At 40.5% G+C, this 9,609-nt stretch overlaps 1 long non-coding RNA gene across 1 annotated transcript in view; it reads left to right on the top strand.

Moving 5' to 3' along the window:
- The first annotated feature begins 1,322 nt into the window (after positions 1–1,322).
- Positions 1,323–9,609, top strand: part of LOC105534344 — a 70,477-nt gene continuing 62,190 nt past the window's right edge. Inside the window, exon 1 of the long non-coding RNA XR_001005255.1 lies at positions 1,323–1,408. This is a non-coding gene — a long non-coding RNA (uncharacterized LOC105534344). The remainder of the gene's footprint in view (positions 1,409–9,609) is intronic.

The raw sequence follows: 9,609 nt of genomic DNA, 5'->3' as shown, positions 1-9,609 counted from the left end.
TTTAGCTCTGGTTAATGTCTTTGGTTGTTTCTTTGGCAATTGTCTCCTCTGAATTCATTTGGCATCTTTCATTTTGCACTTCTATTGGTTGGGTGTTGTACCTCCTGGTTTGATGCTCCTATTATCTCTTATTTTTATTGCTCATAGTTTTTATCTCTTCACCTTTTCCTTTTATGCTCTGAGAGGTTTTCTAGATCTCTGCTCCCCAACTCTTTTATTAAAATATTTATTTGCACAATCATATTTTTAATTTCCAAAACTAATGTCTTATATACCCTAGTCATTTGTTTGATTGTTTCCTATTCTTGATCTATGAAATAAATAGCTCTTTAAATCCCAGTGTGCCTACCAATTAGACTTTTTTCTTAAAAACAAATAACTGAACTTGAATGATGCTCCTATTCAGTTTCTCTTGGGCTTTCTCTTTCAAACTGCTATTTTTCCTAAACTGTCGGTATGCCTTTGAGGGTTTATTGGTATTTAAGAATGGGAAATGGCAAGGCTAATGAGGAATTCTCTGGGTTTGGCCTGTTGAACTGGCACGCATCTTTTTAAGGTGAGCAGATGAGGAGCTAATCACCATGCTGATGGCCTCCCTAAAGCCAGAATGAGGACTGTATTACTTTCATGTGCTAACACCTACAGGAGCTGCCTTAGTTCACCTTAGGTATTGTCTTAGAATATTTTTTGCTGCTATAACAGAATACCACAGAAGTTTATTTGGCTCATGAATCTGGAGGTAGAGAAGTTCAAGATGGAGGGGCCACATCTGATGAAGTCCTTCTCATTGCATCTTAACAGGGCTGGAGGCATCTCATGGCAAGGAGGCACCTAGAGGAGAGAGAAACAGGAAATGAGGCTGAACTCATCCTTTTATTGGGAGCCCACTTCCATAATAACTAACCACTCCCACAGTAACCGTTTAACTCCATTCATGAGGGTGAAGACCTCCTAACTGAATCACCTCTTAATATTGATGCATTGGGGATGAAGCTTTCAACACATGAACTTTGAGGGCCACATTCAGGCCACAGCAGATACCCTGTGGTTATTCTCTTTTTCTTTTTCTTTTTTCTTTTTTCTTTTCTTTTCTTTTTTTTTTTTTTTTTGAGAAAAATGCTCATGTGTTTTGACTGGGAATAAATGCCTGTTGGCCTGAGCTTTGTGCAAGAGTGGAGGTGTTTACTGTTTTGTTGATAGTCTTCTCACTCTCTCTGGTTTTTGGCCCTGCTCCGTGTTTCCATTCTTGAGTGCATTGACTCTGTGTCCAGGGGTTACATGGTTCTGCTGCTTTCAAATTCCTGCAGCTTTCTCAAGGCTGCTCTTTCTTCTGTTCTGCTGCAGGCCACTAATGCTTCTCAATTTACTTCCTGTCTTCTGAAAATTCATTAAAACTTCTTGTATGTTGGTGAGTATCCTCCCATTCTCTTGGCTGCTACAGGTTTATGTCTTTATTGATGTTTAATCATCTTAGGACTCAAGAGATACAGAGTCTAACGTGGGGACTTTGTAATCTTGAAGCTGAGTTCCCTAATATGCTTAAGAGGAATCCCTTAAATTTCATACGTGTATGATTTAAGCCCAGGTTTGTTTGTTTGTTTTTAAATACATTTTATTGTGTATATTTGAGGTTTACAATATGACGGTATTGAATACATTTAGATAGTAAAATGTTCACTTATAGTGAAGCAAATTAATATATTTATCATTTCACATAGTTACTCGCATGTGTGTACATCTGTGACAAGAGCAGCTAAAATCTACTTATTTAACAAAAGTCCCAAATACAATACAATTTTATTAACCATAATCTTCACACTGTATATTAGATCTCTTGAGTTGTTCATCCTACAAATCTGCTGCTTTGGATTCTTTAACATATATCTCCCCATTTTAAGTCAAGCTTTGAGAAGTAGAATGTGTATAGAAACAGAGGATTGTAGAAGACAGACCAAATAGAGGACGTGTTTGAGTCATGGTGTGGAGATGGATGTGACCATGCTAGGTTTGAAAGACTAAAGAGGACACCAACCTAGCAGGAGCCCAAAGTTCCAGGAGAGTCACAGGAAATAGGGCTGGCAAAGGAATCTGGATCTAGAGCTTCTCGTTCTAGATGGGAAAATTTGGCCAATAGATTTTGAGCAAAGCAAAAAATCAATGAAATCAAGATTTTAGAAAGATTAATTTGGCAGGACATTAAAAATGCTTTGAGAATAGGTAGACTGGAAGCAGAGAGCCAGCTAGGAAAAAATTGTGATCATCCGTTTGTGAAATGAGGGATGGTGGCAGCAGAAATAGAGAAGTAGGAAGTGATATAGGCAAATCAGAAATGACTATGTATGGTACTCACTGACTGACTGGATATGGAGGACAAGATGATGCTAAGTTTTTAGGACTAGATAACTACAAATAATTATTGACACTGATGTACTTAGAAAATTCACAGGCACCCATCTGACTTCCACCTCCTCTCTCTTCAAGATTAGTTTACCCATAGTAGAAATCTTGTTTTCCAGTCTACATTTTCATAGGTAGTGATAGCAGAGATGCCTGGTGGTAGTGATGATGGTGGAAATAGCAGTGATGATGGAGGTAGTGATAATGGAGGTGGTGGTAGATATGGTGATAGTGATGGCAAAGGTGGTGTTAATAGTATCGATGATAATGTTCAAGATGGTGTTAGTTAGTAATGGTGAGAGTGGTGATAATTATGAGGGATGTGAGGTGAAATAGTGGAGGTGATGGTACTAATGGAGGTAATTGAAACTGATGGTGGTGGTGGTGATAATGATGGTAATTATAAAGGGGGCTTGTGATGGTTATGAGGAAGGTGGTGATGGTGATGATAGTGGTGATGGAGATGATCTTGGTAGTAGCAATAATGGTGATGGTAGCAGAGATAGTTGGATGGCGGTAGTGATAATGATGGAGGTGGTGGTGGTAATGGTGTTGGTAGGGGTGTTGGTGGCAATGGTAGAGGTGTGGATGATTTCAGAAATGGAGGAAGTAGTATTAGTAGTGGTAGTGGTGCTGGTGATGACAATAGTGACAGATGATTGTGGTGGGGATGGTGGTGGGCAGGGTAGTAGTGAGAGTGATTGTGGTGACTATAAGTGGTGATGTTGATAATGCTGGTAATGATGATGGAGGTGGTGGTGATGGTAATAGTGGTTGCTGTAATAGTGATTGTGCTGTGAGTGTTGTAGAGATGGAGGGAGTCACACTGGTGACTCCATGGGTGGTGGTGATGGTAATAGTCCTTGTGATTATGGTTGGGTGTGGTGCTGCTATTGGGCACGTCTTAGCTATGCAACTGTAACTTTAAGTCTTGATCTTACTCTTTCTACATACAAGGACTTTAGGAGAAAAAGGAATAGGATCTTACTGTTTATACATATAAGGACTTTAGGAGAAAAAGGAATGTGGCTCTCCACAGAACTATGAGACCCTGCTCTATTCTCTAGCCTCAGGTGATTAGATGAGGAGTGGAAAGCTGACTCAGGGGAGCCAATCTTTAATCTGAGTTCAGAAGAGTTCCTTTATTTATTTATTTTTTTTTTTAGAGACAAGGCCTCCCAAAGTGCTGGGATTACAGTCATGAGCCACTGCACCCAGCCTCAGTCAATTTTTCTTTACTTTTTTTTTTTTTTCAGATGGAGTTTCACTCTTGTTGCCCAGGCTGGAGTGCAATGGTGCAATCTCAGCTCACCGCAACCTCCACCTCCTGGGCTCAAGCGATTCTCCTTCCTCAGTCTCCCAAGTAGCTGGGATTATAGGCATGCACCACCATGCCCAGCTAATTTTGTATTTTTAGTAGAGGCAGGGTTTCTCCATGTTGGTCAGGCTGGCCTCGAACTCCTGACCTCAGGTGACCTGCCCACCTCAGCCTCCCAAAGTGCTAGGACTATAGGCGTGAGCCACCACGCCTGGCCAAGTTAAGACTTTCAACCTCTAAGATTTAGCTAAAGGCTTGGAAATTATATTGTAAGATGTGAACATTTAAACTTAAGAGACCTGTGGAGTCAGAGCTTCAGTCATCACCATGGCAATGGAATGCTGCATAGAGTTGGGGTTAAGAAACAGCTCACAAGCTATGAGTAATCAGAAAAGGCCAATGTGCAAAGAGAAACAGCAGAGGAAGCAGGTGGGTAGAGAGAAGCAGAATGAGTAAGAAGCAGCCTTCATCCCGCCTGACAATGTCCAGGCCCCTTGTGTTCCCAGAGACCTATCCATGTCTGTTCTGACCTTGTATGCCCATGAGCTTGCCAGTTGTATCTACACCATAAACTTCCGTTTTATTTGAATTACTTAGTATGTATGAGTTTCTGTTTCTCACAGTGAAATACGAGGGACTAAGATGTTCATGAAGTAAATTGCTCATTTTCCACGCTTTTTGCAGACTTCTTCAAAGGTCACCAGACCCTAGATACCACTATTAGATGCATTTGTGCTTGGGTCCTTCAGCCCTCTCCCAGACAGACCACATGCCTAAGAATTTTATTTAAGACCAAGTCCATTTCTCACAGGATCCAAGCTTTACTTAACATAATCTAGTACTTAATAATTCCCCATTAGTATTTCCAAATCAGAGTTCCCTCCCCCCGTGGGACATCACATCCTGCTCCTCTAGTTGTGGGAATGTCTCTAGATTATGTCTCCCACACCCTCTTGCTATGATCTTGTTTCTCTGGTTTGCATCCTCGTGACTTACACCTTGATCCTTCTCTGCCTGCCTCCTTCAGATGCCTAACTGGAACTCTCCATCTGACTTTGGTTTGGTTCATTCATAAGATCCTGACTCTGGTGTTGCTCTCCCACAGACAATGAAGGACAACTGATGGATGAGCTGGACTTGGGCCTGATGCCCTAGGCTTCTGCTGGGTTGGGAGAGAGGGGTGGAAGGCTAGAAAGAACCCTTCTCTACTACATACCATCCATGTATCAGGTGTTCTATGACTTGGGAGATCAGCATTCTTGCCTTCATTTTATAGTTGATAAACCTGAAGCTCAGAGAGCTAAAAGTGACTTGCCTAAGTTTATATAGTGAATGAGCGCCAGATCTGGGGTATGAACCCAGGTGGATTTGACTTCAAAACTCATTTTTCACTTTTAAACTGTGCTGACTTGCCAAGGGATTAAATAAAACCAACATTTGTTGAGCACTATGGCAGTGACTTTAAGTAGTCCCCCAATGTTCATGCTCTCCTTTTATCTTAACGGCAAAGCCCTGGTTTGTTTTGGTATGGAAATGTGCCCCCCTAAAAGACTCTATACCCCAGGCTTCCTGAAGCAAAGTATGCCCATGCAAAATCTGATATGATGAGATGGAAGGGTTAAAGCATGGTAGTGGTGGGAGGGAGGTTCCAGAAAGGCTGCTAAGAGCTTATAGTTGCTCTAGTTGATAAGTTCTCTCCTGTGCCCTTTCTTCTTGCTGCTAGAGAGCTCTAATAACCACTTTGGATATGAAGATATCCTGAAGAGAGCATCCATAGTCTAGAACAATGGAGACAGGGTCCCTGAGGTCTTCTGTGCTGCCATATCGGCTCTGGCCTCCCTGCTTCTGTACTGTTTTGTGTGGAAGAGCTATAAATGCCTATTTTGTTTAAGCTACTTTTATAAGCAATAGGACTCAAGCACCTTCTCTATGTCAGACAGCATGCTAACACTTTGATGTTTGGTTGCCCTTATTTCAGATGAGAATCCTAAGTTTCAGAAAGCTCAGGTAATTAATTTAATATCACACATCTAGTTAAGTGGCATGATTTGACATATTGCTCTATTATAATACAAATCTAAATTCCTGAACATGATGTATAAAATACGTGTGGGCTTCCATTTTGTTTTAGGCTTTTGAAAATGCTGTTCCCTCTGCCTAGAATTCTCTGCCTCTACTTTTCATCTGGGAAACTCCCAGTCATCCTTCATGACCCAGTCAAAGTACTACCTCCTTTTTGCAGTCTTTGCTAAACAGCTGTCTCAGGACACATCTTTCTACTGTGCTCTTGTTGCCCCATGCTGAACCTTATTAAGACGTTGCATTGCATAAGACACGTACATTATGTTGCACAGTATGGTAATTGTTTAGATGCCTGTCTCCCCTCTAAAATGTCAGCTCCTTCTTTTGTTTTTTTGTTTTGTTTTGTTTTGTTTTGTTTTGTTTGAGATGGAGTCTTGCTCTGTCACCCAGGCTGGAGTGCAGCGGCTTGATCTCAGCTCACTGCAAACTCCGCCTCCCAGGTTCAAGCAATTCTCCTGCCTCAGCTTCCCAAGTAGCTGGGATTACGGGCATCCGCAACCATGTCCAGCTAATTTTTGTATTTTTAGTAGAGATGGGGTTTCACCATGTTGACCAGGCTGGCCTCGAACTCCTGACCTCAAGTGATCCCCCCACCTTGGCCTCCCAAAGTGTTAGGATTACAGGCATTAGCCACCATGCCTGGCCAGCTTCTTCTTTTTTAAACTTTTAGATTCAGGGGATACATGTGCTTTTTTGTTACATGGGTATTACATGCATAATGGTGGGGACTGGGTTTCATGTACCTATCACCCAAATATTGGACATTGTGCTCAGTAGGTAATAAAACATCAGCTTCCTTAGAGGCAAGATCTTTCCATCTCTATTCTCAGCGTTAGTTCACTGCTTGACACCAAAAAAGTAAATATTCATTGAATGACTAACTGCCTGAATGAATAAAAGTAGGCAATCATGTTCAACGGTATCTTTTATTAATAGCAAACTTCAGGGGCTTACTCTAGCATATTGAGGTTTATCTCCTCATGTCTCTAAAGCCACCTGGGAAGCAAAGAGGAGCATGTCCCTGGTGGGTTACTTTAAATGAAGATCTAAGATCTCAGGTCTCCATGGATGGAGACTTTTCAGCTCATTTTTAACTCTCCTTCCATAGCCCCTGCATCTAAAGATGATTGCAGCATATTTCCAATTCAAAAATATCATTTTGTTGGGAGATGTGACTGAAAAGATTATAAAGGTGGATTTGATTCTTGCCTTAATCCTTTCAAAAAATGGAATCAGCTCTAACACAGCATCCTTTTTCAAGATTTTGAAAAGTCTGAATCCATTTTAAACTAGATTGTGATTGACAAAACCATGGGAACATTAGCGAACAGTTAAATGCTAATTAGCCAAACCCCTGCTACTCTCCCAGCTGTCAAAGGCAGAGATAGAGACAAAAGCTTCAATTAAACCTGAGTTGGTCCCCAAGGAGGGAGAGGTCAAAGGGGAGTGTTCAGTCAACTGTGAGATTATGTGAACACAGTCCCAAGTAATAATCGTAAAAAATCCAAATGTCCCTTTACATATTTAAAAATACATTATACTGACATTAAAACTCTCTTTTTGTCATTTTACTCTCCCCAATCTTCCCATCATTTCGATGTTTCCCATTATTTTTAGGATAAAGTCCAAAGCCTTTCCCCTGACTTTCTGCCCCCAATGAAAATTTCCAGTTGTATTTGTCACTTACTCCTTGTCCTGGAGCACCTGCCCACTGCTCAAACATGCCCCCAGGTACATGGAGTTCAAGCTGAACTATACTCCAGCCTCCCCTTGGGCTGTCCAAATATGAGCTACCTATTCAGACTTAGCAACATGCTACCTCTTCTTAATCATCCGTTGAATTAAAATAGCAGTTAACAACACAGTTTCACTTGTATAATCTCTTCTGCACCTCCCTACAGCTTTAAGAGGTAGCTGTGGGGAAAGATAAACGCACCTACACCAAGAAAGAATTCAGTGTCATTGTCCAAAGCCATACAGACACAAGGTGAAGAGCCAGGGCTGGAGCCCAGAACTCAGACTGCAACCCTTGCCCCTCTTGTCGCATCACTGACCAGCCTTCCCAGGTGGTGGCTCAAAGCCTGTGCCAACTCCCAAGGAGGTTTTCCTGTCTGGGGAAATGTGAGAAAAACATGATGAATTCTTCAAAAAGCTTAATCTAGTCAATTTACTAGACTCCCCTTTATTCTAACATTATACTTTTAGAATTAAAATGTAATTTATTTTTACTAAAGTAGTGGAAGTAAGTTATAGTTGGTTTTTTTTCTTTTTAACCCTTACTTGGCATGATTAAAATTTGTCAAGCTGATAGTTATGCCTTGATTTTATTTGAAGTGTCAGTCCTTTATAAAATCTCCAAACTTGGAAAACACAGTGCTTGTGTGTTTCACCAAGGCCTTCTTTGACTGGACAATTTCAAATTGATCTTTACCTCTTTGCTCCTTAAAAGTAATAAATTATTGTATAATTTATTTGACAATTAAATATAACTCTGTATTATGTCAGAAAACCAGCTCTATTATTCTGATGACAAATTTCCCCATGACTCCTTGTAGGCTGAGTTGTCCATTCTCTCCTTGGGCCACCCTGTCAGTAGAATAATTCCCCAGTAGAGCACCTGTCACTGCCCAGCTCCTATGTGTTTACTGGCCCTCTCCCCTTCTAGACCACAAGTCCACTGGAGTATGAATTCTGTGCCCTAACACCAGAATACCTGTCTACATCAAAATTGGGTAACCACCAAGAATATGATCTACATCTAAATGTAGGCTGCTGAACTGATGTTCAGTTGAATCAACAACATCCACAATAATAGCACCTAACATTTATTGAATATGTCCTAACTACTTAAAATCACATTTTCTGCTCTACATGCATTATCTCATTGGAAGTCAACATCCATGAGCTGGATCATTGCAGTTTCAAATGGGATTCCATTTAGTTCAAGGAAAAAAATTTTGCAAACTGGATCATGCTTGGCCTTAAAAATAGGTAGAACAGGGAGAATGTAGACCCACCTGTATGCTGGAATTTAAAAAGCATTGACATGGTGCCCTTGCCTGTGAGATATGCACCCATCTCTCTCTTTCAAGCTCTACCATTGGAATTTAATCCTTTTCAGTAGTTCATTAGCTTTTTCCAGCTTTTAAAATGCAAATAATCCTGGGAAAGTATTTGCAAGGCATAAGATGGGATGGAGATATGAATGTGGTTATGAATTATTGTGGCATGGCGGTGGTGTTGAGAAAAGATCGGGGAAGCTGCTTCCAGAAAACCCAAACTTGTCTACACAAAAAGACTTGAACTCAACCACTGGGCATTAATTCTCTATTTTATTTTACTGTTCCCACCCCAGTTTCTCCCAAATGATTTTCAAAATTTGAGCAAATATAATTCAGTATTTCTATTTAGCCTAAGTCCTCTATTCAAGTGAAGCTATGCTAATACCTATCCTCTAAAGATTACATTGCAGTAAGAGGATTTGTTTCTCTTGATAAATGGGTAAATTTGGGAAGATTCATAACTTTTATATAATTCTCACAGGTATTTAAAATTCCCAAAGTTTAAGAAACACTCATTTAGAGAAGATTACTATAAAGAATTAAAACAGAACTTCTTAAATTATGGACCACTGATGTTAGGATCAACTGGGGCTTGTTTTTAAATGCAGATTCTTGGGACCTCTAGCACACAACTCTTGAATTAGAAAATCTGGGGTGGATGTGTGGTATTATTTCTGAGGGCTCTGTTCTGTTCCATTGGTCTATATCTCTGTTTTGGTACCAGTACCATGCTGTTTTGGTTACTGTAGC

The sequence above is a fragment of the Mandrillus leucophaeus genome, unplaced genomic scaffold (genome assembly GCF_000951045.1).
Source record: "Mandrillus leucophaeus isolate KB7577 unplaced genomic scaffold, Mleu.le_1.0 Scaffold100, whole genome shotgun sequence".
Lineage (NCBI taxonomy): Eukaryota > Metazoa > Chordata > Mammalia > Primates > Cercopithecidae > Mandrillus > Mandrillus leucophaeus.
The sequence above is the reverse complement of the archived record's forward strand: the minus strand, read 5'-3'. Positions and strand labels throughout refer to the sequence as shown.